Raw genomic sequence first — 12,545 nt, 5'->3', positions numbered from 1 at the left:
TTTAAAAAAAGACATTAAATAAAATGAATGAAGTATAACCAAAAGATTAAAGGCAGTAAATGCCAGTTTATTTATTTATTTATTTTTTGTTTTTTTTGAAGGACACTGCCTTTCATTGGTAATCTCATCAGGAAGACTTTTCTCAAGTATGGGAGACTTCACCGAGAAAGCATAGCTGCATTTTGTGGCAATATGATGAAAAAATGTACTGACTAGCCTGCAAATTAAATTTCTGCGAACAGAATACATGGCGTCATAGCTCCAGGATGCAAAAACACTGAACAGAACCTTCCTGGCACTTCTACCATTTTTCCAATTGCCTGCAAAACACTTCAACTGATTGAAATGCATTGAAGGCTGTTTTTGTGGAGATAAGTACTGGCTTTTTTTACATTCGGTGTCATATCCTCCAGAGTTTAATCGGCATAAATAACATTGTCAGTAAAAATCTGGAAACTAGGGCCCTGTTCCACATATGTCGCAATCCAGAATACTTAGATGTGCGTTGTATCAAATTATCTTGTTAATTAAGTATGGCGTTTCTCTGTTTCATGAATATGAATTCCGATTTAATTAATCTAGCCTTTAATCATCTTGGATAACTGCACGCACCTGCTCTGCTATAAAAGGGAGATACATTGCACACCCAATACAGAATCACACTCCTTATATCGATACAAAGCAAGGTGACCCTGCGAGCAAAGGCCTGAATCTAGATCTAGTCTTCAGGGGTGAAAATCTAGGTTAAGACATTGTGACATAAACAGACTAGGTTAACCACAATGTAGCCTGTCTACATCCTACTTTGCTAGAAAACTTAGTCAAAGGTAGCCGGTGACAGGGTTTCTCTTACATTCCACTAGAGAAGGCTAACCATTGCAGGGTAACGTAACATATTGTCAATGACAAAAACAATATTTTTCAGACTCTCTTAATGTAACCTTTATGTTGTTTTTATTTTGCTTTGGGGTTGTAGATCACTAAATTATGGCAAAGGAGAGGGAAGCTCTAATGGGCACAAACTGCTCATCGAAGGTTATGAAGGAGAAAAACAAGTCCTGACCAGCAGATGAAACGCTGCCAGAGAAGCAAAAAGGAGAGAGAGGAAGCCTGGCAGAGAATTGCTGATAAATGAAATGCGTAAGAAGACTTTCATTCAGTTTTGTTAGGGTGGGTACTATTATTTTGCTAAATTCTGAAGAGGTGGCAAGCCCCTAACATTTGGACTCATTTGGACTAACATTACGTAAATTATATTATTTTTAATGACTTCCCTGTGCATGTGATAATGGCTACAAAAGGACTTGGCAGCAGGTCAAAGTAAAATATAAAAATATATTGCAAACCGCTCTCTAATGCAATTTTCAACTAGGTAACGTACGAGTAGGCAGCAGCCCCAGCCTTCACCCCTACCGAAGAACTAGTCTTTCCTTAATAGTGTTCACCCTTGCATAGCCAGGAAATCTGACGGACACACTGACATGCCTTTTCAATGCAAGGTAGACTTTCCTGACTGCTTGGCGTACTGTGGCTTTGCTGTTATTTTCAGCGTTGCCAACAGCATATAAAAATGTTCCCATTGCAAGGAAGCAGAGCTCAATACTCTGTGTCTGTGTCATTGTTAGGGCTCTATTTCACTTTGTGGACTTGCACACTCCTGTTCATTTCTGGTAAATAAATAAATGGTAAATAAATCGGTAGTGCTCATAAATGTAATCATCGGAGTGCCTTGAAGGATCTTGTCAGCCTTTAAAAACATTCCCTTCTAAATGCTCTTCTTGCAATGATGGCTTCTTCAGTAAGAAGAACCTCTTAAAAAGATTGAGAATTATTTATGCTTTTGGTCTGAGGGATTACATGTGGAAAGGCCTGAGCGATTTCACCAGGTGGTTTATATGGGCTCTGGCCCTGCTGTCCAGATAATTTAGGCTTAAACCTGAGTTTTTGCAGGTTTAAGGGCTTAAGACATAGTTGCTTCGGTAACAGGTCTTGCTAAAGTGTCAACAAACATTGATTGAATCCAGGCCATAGACGCCAAGCTAGATCACTCTAAAATGAATGTTCATTGATGTTATAAAACTTACAGGTTGCCAAGTGATTCAGCGTTAGTGAGTGCAACAAGGCTAATTTCACAGCCTGGTGTCGAAATTTCTCAATTTCCGAGAGAAATCATTTAGGAAATTGTGAAATTGTTACAAAAACACTTTTCTTCATTTTTCTCTCTCCCCCTTTTTTTCAGGAGCCAGTGACCAAGCACAGGGAAATAATTAACTTTAGATCTTTACCTCTGTAAATGTATAAGAAGACCCTGTGGTTTAATAATAACAGGCTCTTCCATTTCAGTTTGCTTTGGAAAATGTAATTTAGCCCTGCCAACACTTTCCACCAAAATAATTGTACAATTTTTTTTCCATTTGTATTTAAGTGCCACATGCAATTACTTGTGGAATTTATTTTATGCCAGCAAAAACTATTATGCAAATTCTCAAAACAATCATAGCAGGTGAAGTGTTTTTTTTTTTTTTTTTCCAAACTGAACTGCACCAAAGCTTGAAGTGTTGGAAAAACAATCCTTGACAAAGGGCTTAATTTTTTTAGACATTTGGGAAATTAATGTCATTTGTTGATGTATTTCTGCTTCTAAAGTTTTTAATTTCTTTTTTTTTGGGTGTGGTGGGGTGCTGATTTTGGCCAAATAAAGTACAGTTATATGAATAAACAGAGAGAAAGACAGCAGCACAGTCTGTGTAGAATTAGCTCGTGGCCCACTGCTGCAGAGCTCAGATGACTTCTGACCGCTGAATCAGTAACAGCTGTCTGAATTCCGGCAGATTATGGCATTTATACGCTATGATGCCAGTTCCTCAGCATAGGCTGCCTCTCTTCGTTTTCTCATTTTAGACTTGAACTTTAAACCCTGAGATAATAGGGAGCACAGAATGCATTCACACAGAAACAAACATGAGACACAGCACACATGACCCTGTATGCAGGGATTGGAAGCATTCTAAATGCCTGCCTTTGAAATGAGCATTTGCATGTACTGTATTTCATATGTAATTTGGGTTAATTGCCTTTTGTTTTGCCATTTGGTCATTTCCATCTAAGGCTCCAACAGTTTGACTGTAGTTCAGATGTATTAATCCACTTTCCCCCTCGATGCTTGTACAACCGTACAGTTGTATGCAACCACCCACCCACACACATATTTTCACATATTAGGACTTTGAGAAAATGTTTTTAGCTTTTTATCTCATTGTCTCCAAATCAAAAAGCCTTTGGAGACTAATCCAATTTCTCACTGCCAAAATCTTGATTAAATTCCAAACAGAGCAAGCAGAGCAGTCCTTCTGGCCTACCTCTTTCTGCACTGTAGGCCCCCTCTACTTCCCTCACATGGGTATCCCCCTCCCTGAAACTGATCTTATTTTGCTGATCCCTCCTTGCGTTCCTTTTTATTAGCCAAACCTCCAATGCATTCATGGTTTTATTAACTATTATTTGTACATTACTGAAAATAATATATGATATCATTCTTATATAAGCTGTGGTAGCCACTCCGGATAAGAGCATCTGCCACATGCCTAATTGTAAATACAGCATAGAATTGTATGGGAGCTCTCGGGTAGCATATGAAGCTAAAGTGTTGGCTGCCAACAGTAGTCTGCCTCAAGGACTGAGTCAGTGCCAACTGTGGCAGAGTCCTGTGAGGCAAACTGAGGCATGCCCAGTTTTCCGTCCAGTCTGCAGAACTGGAATGTCAGCATTCCCTTCCGCATCCTGCTATAGCTACCAGCCTGCCCCAGCTGCGCATAAAGTGCAGTCCTCCAGTGGACCAGCTGCACAACCTGCATGCATTCCCTGCAGTCTTACCAGACGTACCATAATTACCGTACTTTTGTGAGGATTTCCATGGATTTCCACAGTACAGGTTTCCTCTCTTTTGTGGCAAAGGTGCAAGCCACAAATTTGTTAGACAAGGGTAGTCCTTAGAAAATCTAATGAGAGAGAAAAGGCAGGACAGACACTGAGATAGGAATGGCGGTGTACCCTCAGTCTCCTAATAAATAAAGGAGACTGCTATCATTTCTAGCTGTGTATATCATGTATGATAATCTGTTTACATTATTTGCATTAGTCCTGCATGAAATTGCTGTTGGGCTCTCTCTCTCTCTCTCTCTCTCTCTCTCTCTCTCACATGTCACCATTAGACTTCTTTTGCCAAAAATAGACATTTTCAAAGAATGGACTGCGTCCTAGTGTAGGGAGGATCAGGGAAATAACTAACATATATTACACTGGGCTGGATCTCGGTAACCGAAACACATCTGATACCGTTTAAAATCTTTTAAAATCTTTAAGACTACATTTTTACTTTGAATTTTACATTCAAACATACAGATCACGAAATACTTTTTTGAGTGAAATCAGAAGAGACCCAATACATTAGCTTGTAGGCGGGAAAGCATCTGATGTGATTATGTGACTGGATTTAGGTGACAAGCTGGCTAGTCTCCAAAGGATACAAACCTCCATTGCTACCTTGTCATTTTATGTTTAAACCCTTTAAAACTATGTGTTTACTCTGAATTTAACATCAATACATACTGAAAATGAAGGCAAATACATTTTTTGAGTAAAATCAGATGAAACCCAATACATTAGCGTGCACCCGTGAAAGCAGATAATGTGACACGCATATTAAAAAACATATCCAGAACTGCTTACTTTCAGTTGTGCAACATAGCTAAAATCAGGCATTTCCTGTCAATGGGAGACACAGAGAATTGATCCATGCTTTTGTTACATCTAGGCTAGATTATTGTAATGCCCTGCTACTTGGGTGCCCTAATAACTTGTTAAAGAGTCTCCAGCTTGTGCAGAATGCAGCTGCTCATATCTTAACTAGAACTAAGAAGTATGAGCACATTACCCCAGTGCTAGCATCACTTCACTGGCTACCCATTAACCCATTAATAGGATAGATTTCAAGGTTTTGCTCCTGACTTTTAAAGCTCTGCATGGATGTGCAGCAGTGTACATAACTAACCTGCTCCTACCTTATAAGCCCACAAGGTCACTCCATTCTGAATATGCAGGCTACTTGGTAGTCCCAAGAGTTTCTAAAAAACTAAAAAGTTGTAGAGCTTTCTCCTACAGAGCCCCACTACTGTGGAACACGTTCCAAAATTTAAAGGGAGTCACAGACACAGCCTCAATATTTAAATCTAGATTAAAAACGCACCTTTATGCTCTGGTTTATAATCAGTTATAGTCTGGAGACAGGGTGGGAGAAGCCTGTAGCCATAGAGCATTGTGGGGTGGCAGCCTTTCCTTATTGTCACCTGTCAATCAGCTGTGACCCCACTTTACATGGGATGGCTCTTGGCGGGTATGGTTGTCCCCCCCCTCACAACTGCATGGGCTCCTGATCCCTGTCATAGTAGCTATACAGCCACAGACTATTCCTGGAGGGGCCCCAATTGTAATTGTAATCCCCAATTCATACCACTGTCACTTTACCCACTGTTTGTTCTATTGCACATACCCTAAACGCCATTTCTACTTTCTTCCGCATGCTGCTGGTGTAGCTTTTGCCACAAATTTCGAGTTCTGTGTCTGGACTCCCCTACCACTGTGGTCCAGCCCCTCTTTCATTGTCCCCTCCCCTTGCCCACATCCGCCGCCACCTGCTGCTCCCCACCACTGCCACTCGGCCCCACCCATCATCTGAGCCGCAATTTAAACGATATAACCATTGACTGACTGACCATGTTGGTCACCAATCTACACCCTGAGCTGACCAGAGGAGGATGGGTTTCCCCTGGTTCCTTCTGGGGTTTCTTCCCATCTGACACAGGGAGTTTTTCCTTGCCACTGTTGCTTTAGGCTTGCTCCTGTGGGTGGTTAGGCCAGGGTTGTCTGTGAAGTGTAGTGTGACAATTGCTGTGAAATACACTATATAAATAAAATTTGATTGATTGATTGATTGATGTGGCTGGTGGCAGATGACGAGCTAACTAGCCTTCAAATGATGCAAAACTCAAGTGCTACCTTTTCATCTTGCATTTAAAAGCTTCAAGACTATATTTTACATTGAAATTGACATGAAAACATACAGATCATGAAAACCAAGACATTAAATTAGTCACTACGTGTAACTGGTGATAAACTGTGTTAGGTTTAACCCACCTGGGCTGCGTCTGCACTTTTGATCTGCAATCCGTTTGTCACGAAATGGCTGTTTGGATCCCTGACTTGTAAACACAATACAGCACCCAAAAAAATGTTCTTGCATATAACCAAAACAGATGTTTATTTGGCAATATCTCCCAAAATTTTTATTGAAATCTCTCGCCATTTGTTAGAGAGAAAAATAGGGCAATTCTAAATATTTTACATGAAATGAGTTGGAGGTTTTTCAAAGGGCAAGATAAAGCTTGGGCTAGGTTTAGAAAAACTATGGACTTGTTAGGTTGGTTTAGAAAGTTAAGAAACATTAAAACAAACTTAATATGCTAAGACACTCTCACACTTTAGTAACCGACAATTAACATTTATTAATTTGTTAATAAATCTTGCAAACTGTAAGCAGGCTGACAGGTGTGGATCCAAGTGCATAAAAAACTGGCAGGATGCAGATTAAGCGTAAACCCAGTTCAGGGGTATTTATTGTATTACAGCAGAAGGCAGGCAGGTACAAAAGAGCACTGAGAAAGAGATCTCTGGCTTACGCAAAACAAAAACTGACAGGCAGAAGTTTAACTACGCCACGTAGCAGCTCAGAAGAAGGCAGACTGCCAACTAAGCACTGACTGAATGGGGGAAACAGACATAAATACAAAAAGGGGGTAATGACTGATTGCAGACAGCCAGTAACACACGGAGAGATAGGGCTACACATGAGGGAAACAATCAAACAATCAATTAATTAATCATTGCATTAATTTAGCAATAATATAAGCCCTGACTGACTGGGGGAAACAGACATAAATACAAAAAGGGGGCGATGACTGCTTGCAGACAACCGGTGACACACAGGGAGAGAGGACTGCACCTGAGGGAAACAATCAAACAATCAATTAATCAATCATTGCATTAATTTTGCAATTATACACCTGGGTAGAACACCAGAGGGAGAGACACTAGGGAGGAGAGAGGGAGACAGGGTTAGTAGAAGAGCTGGGCGTCACAGCCGTGACAGCAAACCTTGCATTCATCTGGTGCTTTTCAAAGACTGTAGCATTCAAGAATGTTTATTTATTGCTGATATCATCAGAAGATATTTCATGTCTGATGGCTCGAGAATATTTCTGTCCAAAAATGACTGTACCAATAATAACAGCAAACAACACCAGCTTTCAGTACAATCAAAAAAAAAGTGAAGTTCCATCTGTGCTCTACAATTTAAAAACTAAAAAGGAATCTGTCCTCGATGGTCTCTAGCCTAAATGAATCAAATGCTCTACCCACATACTGATATATCTTTCAGCGGATCTGTAATCTCTCTGACTGCAGGTGGGATAACACTCTTGGAAACACTTTTGAACTCAGAAACTATAAACCAAAATCTGTTATCTGTACAAAGTCTTTGAAAAATGAATATACACTCCCACTCCCACTAGCACACAGAACTTGATTGTCTCACATTTTCCAATCTGGCTTGAGACCAAGTTATTCCACTACTACAATATTTTTATTGATCTGTCAAAAGCATTTAATCTATCTGATCATGATATACTAGTGTAAAAACAAAATTAACAAAGCAAAAATGCAACAGAAAGCAGTGTGTTTGTTCGCTGGGGATGAACTTCTTGAACTTATTCTGTTGCGATTGTGGACCCAGGGTAAAACCTTTTGTTGGATGTCCCCAGTGCACAACATGCTTCTTCCAGTGAGCTCACACGTTGCAAGTTGCTCTGGATGCAGCCCATTCCTGTTGAGTGTAAACTCTGACACCTCTTGAGAATTTAAGCACTAGCAGGAGTTCACATTTTTAATATCACCAAATGCAATATGATTTAATCAAACAAGTATTTAATAATAATTAATAACAAGCATTACCTCACTGTACCCTGACATTCACCATTTATTATGACAACATTACTGTTTTAGGGGAGTTGCTGCTCTGTTTTTATTTTACTAGAGTGAAAGAGTGTAAATATACGTACATACTTCTATAATGGCTAACAGTATAGCCATTGAACTATGTTTGACTTTTGTCACATGTCCCAAGTACATTCATTCCCAAAAAGGAATCAGAGTAATGAAATTTGGGATAATTATAGAAGACGGATCAGCGCGCAAATGGACATGGGCGGGAGATGCTGGTGGAATCGGGACAGAACAGGTGTGGAATTCATCCGTACTTTATTGCAGTATTCATTTGGCATGCTTTAGGTTTTATTCTGCTATGTTTATGAAGACGACATCATGTGGACGAGAGTGAGAGCCAACAGCCGTGGCTAATTTGATCACTACGTTTGAGACCGTAGTTCATCTTGGGGGGACTGGATCATAGCCCATGGCCAGAAAACCATCTGTTTTAAATCCACTTAGAGCCTCAGACTGAGATTTAAAAAAAAAAAATTAAAAATATGTTTTCTTAAAGGGTCAAATCACAGGTTCCAAAATCAAGCATGAAAAATGGACTGATCTAATATGCAAAAAAACATACATAAAGAAATATATCAACAAATCTTGCCCATACAATACAATACAATACAATACAATAAAATACTTCGTTCAGGGGAAATTTGTTTTCACAGCTTTGCTTTGCGGCCTCACATAAATACATAGATACATATAACACACCTGACATTCAGCGAGGCAGTTTGTTCAGCGCCTCGATAGCAGAAGGGATAGCAGAGGGGACAAAGCTCTTTTTAAAACGGGCCCGTTTCCAGGTCAGAGACCTGTACCTGCGACCTGATGGAAGGAGTGAGAAGAGTGGGTTGAGTGGTGCTGTGCGCTATGGTGAGTGCTCTGTGTGTTAGGGCACTGTTGTTGAGCTCTGAGAGGTTTTGGGTGGAAAGTCCAATTATTTTTTTAGCCGTTATGTGTGATGCGGGCAAGTTTTTTCCTGTTTGTGGCAGTTAGCATGGTGAAGGAACAGGATGAGCAGTAGAGTAAGATGGGCTGGATGATGCTTTTGTACAGTAGTGACAGAAGGTGAGGTGCAACAGAAAGTGCTCTTAGTTTCCGTATGGCAGAAAGTCTTTGTTGGCTGCATTTATGGATGTCAGTGGTGTGTTGATCAAAACTGAGTTTATTGTCCAGAGTGAGTCTGAGATATTTGAAGGAGGTAACCAGTTCAACAGTTTCATTATTGATGCATGTGGGGTTGTGGACTCTATGGTGTGGACTGGGGTTTGTGATGACCATTTCTTTTGTCTTGGCAATATTTATCTGAAGATAGTTCTCTGTGCACCACTGTGTGAAGTGAGATATGGAATGCTGGTAGGCTGTAACCGAGTTATTATCATTGAGGAGTGCAAGTATGGCTGTGTCATCAGAGTATTTGAAGTATGTGGTGATGGGTGAGGGGCTGGTACAGTCGTTGGTGTAAAGTGTGTACAGAAAGGGGCTCAGCACACAGCCCTGTGGGGCTCCGGTGTTGGTGATGATGGTGGAAGATCTTACTGTACAGTCTCTGGTGGCTTGTGGTCTGTTGGTGAGGAAGCTGTGAACCCAGTGGATGAGGAGTGGAGAGACGTTGAGGTGGTGGAGTTTCCTGATCATCTGGTGGCGCTGGATGGTGTTGAAAGCAGAACTGAAATCGATGAAAATGATCCAGATGAAGTTGTATGGTGCTTCAAGGTGCTGGAGGAGGGAATGAAGGAGACATGCCACAGCATCCTCAGTCCCTCTCTTGGTCTGGTAGGCAAACTGGTAGGGATCTAGGTGTGGTCTGACAGCTAGGAGGATGGAGTGTAGAACCAGTTTTTTCAGGCATTTCATTATTATTGAGGTGAGTGCAACGGGCCGGTAGTGATTGAGTTCTGGGGGGGGGGGGGGGGGGGGTTTCTTGGGGACTGGTATGATGGTAGATGTCTTCCATATTGAAGGTACTGTAGTAGTCCTAAGTGATTCCCAGAAGAGAGAGTGGAGGACAGGAGAGAGCTCCATGGCACAGTCCCTTAGCACCTGTGCCTGGATGCCATCGGGCCCTGCAGCTTTGCCTGGCTTACTCCGACTCAGCTGGCGGTGTACATCCTCCACAGAGAAGGGTGCCGGTGGTGTTGTCTTTGGCAGTGGTATATTTCTTAACAGTCCCTCACATTCCTGCGTCATATCTGTGGTGTCAAAACGTCCATAGAATTTACTGAGGTCTTCAGCAAAGATGGTGGGGTGGGTTATTGTGGAGACGGTGTTTTTTTGAATCACAACCGGTGAGTGTTCTGACTTTTTGAAATGCTTGTTTAGTGTAACCCAGGGTTCCAAGACACAAATTGAATAGATAGTGAAACAAAGAAAATTTGTAAATAACCAGTAGCAAGTAAATAAGTAAATTATCGTTCGAAATAGAGACAAAAGAAAAAGATTTTTAATAACGAAAAATACATTTTCTTTATGTGCAGAAAGATAAGTTGATAGAAGGATTAGACAACCAATGAGGATAACGATACTTGTTGTAAATTTGTTGATTGGTCAGTCAGATGACAAGCCCGCCCTAACTTTCTCTGGTCAAGATGGCTTGAGTGACAGCAGACATGCGAAAATTTCTCTGAACAGATTAAGCTAATTCAAAGTGAATTACAAGTGAATTTAGGATACAGTTGCAGATATTTTATTGAGGAGTGACAGTAACTTGAAAAGAACCAGAGATTTATAAAGAAATAACAAAGATTTGCAACGTTCTTCTATCGTCCTGGGCGACGACCGCGTGAAAGAGAATGTTCTGCATTCGCCATAAAGATCGTTGAAAACTGAACTTTGAACAACTTTGCACATATTCCCTTGGCCAGGTTTTTTTTGTGTGTGTGTTGGTTTTTTTGTTGTTTGATTTGAACTGCTGTGCTGGATCCTGGATTCGTCTGCCCCTGCTTGCCTTCCCTGGAGAGCTACAGCGGCGCTTGGACTGGCGAGCCACCCATGTGATCGACCTGCAATTTTAAAGACATTACATTACATTACAGGCATTTAGCAGATGCTCTTATCCAGAGCGACTTACACAACTTTTACATTGTATCCATTTATACAGCTGGATATATACTGAAGCAATTTCGGTTAAGTACCTTGCTCAAGGGTACAACGGCAGTGTCCTTACCCGGGAATCGAACCTGCGACCTTTCGGTTACAAGCCCAGTTCCTTACCCACTGTGGTACACTCCTCCGTAAAGAGAAGGAAAGAGTTCAATTGTGCCTTCTACAACGGTGGTAGGACAAGTGTTTAAATTCTGCAAACTGGAACTCAACAACAAGTGGTCCAACAACCACACGGACTGTTTTAGAAGTGTTTTGGTGTTGTAGTGTGATAAGTTTCCTTTACATAGGTTCTTTCAATAGTATTACATATGGGTTTTGGTTTCAAAATAAAAGTCCTGGTTTCAAAATAAAAGCCATGGTTCCAAAATAAAAGTCCTTAAGTCTAATTAGTGACAAAGTATACTAGAACCAAATAACTAATAATAGGGATAGACCGAAACACATCAAATAAATACTAAAAGGTTAAGGTATAAAAATGGAAAAATAGTCAAGAATTAGTGGAACCAGAGAAAATATAAATACAGACACAAAGTAAAAGGTCTTGGGACCAACTTGTATTTTTTTAAATATTTTTTTTTTCCCATTTTGTATATATGTGTACTGTTGTTATTTAATGCTTTTCTACTTTGTAATAAAAACAAAAGGTACAGAGATCCAAAAAGGGAAAATTTAATTTTAAAAAAATCATTCTCTTACCTTTGAAATATAGATCCTGCTTCCGTGTGCTTCATTCTTGATGTGCAAACCGCCTCTCTCTCAAATCGAATCTGTTGTCTGATCTGGTCCATACTTACCTGATTTTATCCATTCTAGTAACGGTGTTAGTATTGAAACACTTGTTACATTAGTGTTCATGCTGCTATATTCCTGCTCCAGTTTTTCCTTATATTTCAGTTTGGCCCATGTGCTATAACAGGTCTACCCCTAAAGTCTTGCTCTAAAGGTATATGAACATGACAGCAATTTGGTTCCACAGTTCCTTTAAAAGGGGGTTACAGAAAACCCCAGGGCATTCAAGCAAATGGCCAGTGACTGTGAACCATAAGGTCAAGAGCTGATCTACTGTACTAACTCTGCCAGAGAAACATGCCATATACAAAATTGATACAAACATCGTTATACTCCTGTTCAGCAATATTGGGCATTGCCAGACCAAGAGACAAAAGAACAGTTCCTTCATGTTTTGAAGATTTCAAGAGATGAGCACAGAAGGTGACTAGAATGAATCAAAACTGTTATCTGATGTTATTCATGTGCGTGAAGACATGTTCACCTGTGTGTATGGATGGAATCCTCACATAAAAATGCTCAAATTTTAAATAAAAATGTGTCTTTGA

Source organism: Anguilla anguilla, chromosome 6 (genome assembly GCF_013347855.1).
Source record: "Anguilla anguilla isolate fAngAng1 chromosome 6, fAngAng1.pri, whole genome shotgun sequence".
NCBI lineage: Eukaryota > Metazoa > Chordata > Actinopteri > Anguilliformes > Anguillidae > Anguilla > Anguilla anguilla.
This window is presented reverse-complemented; position numbering follows the sequence as displayed.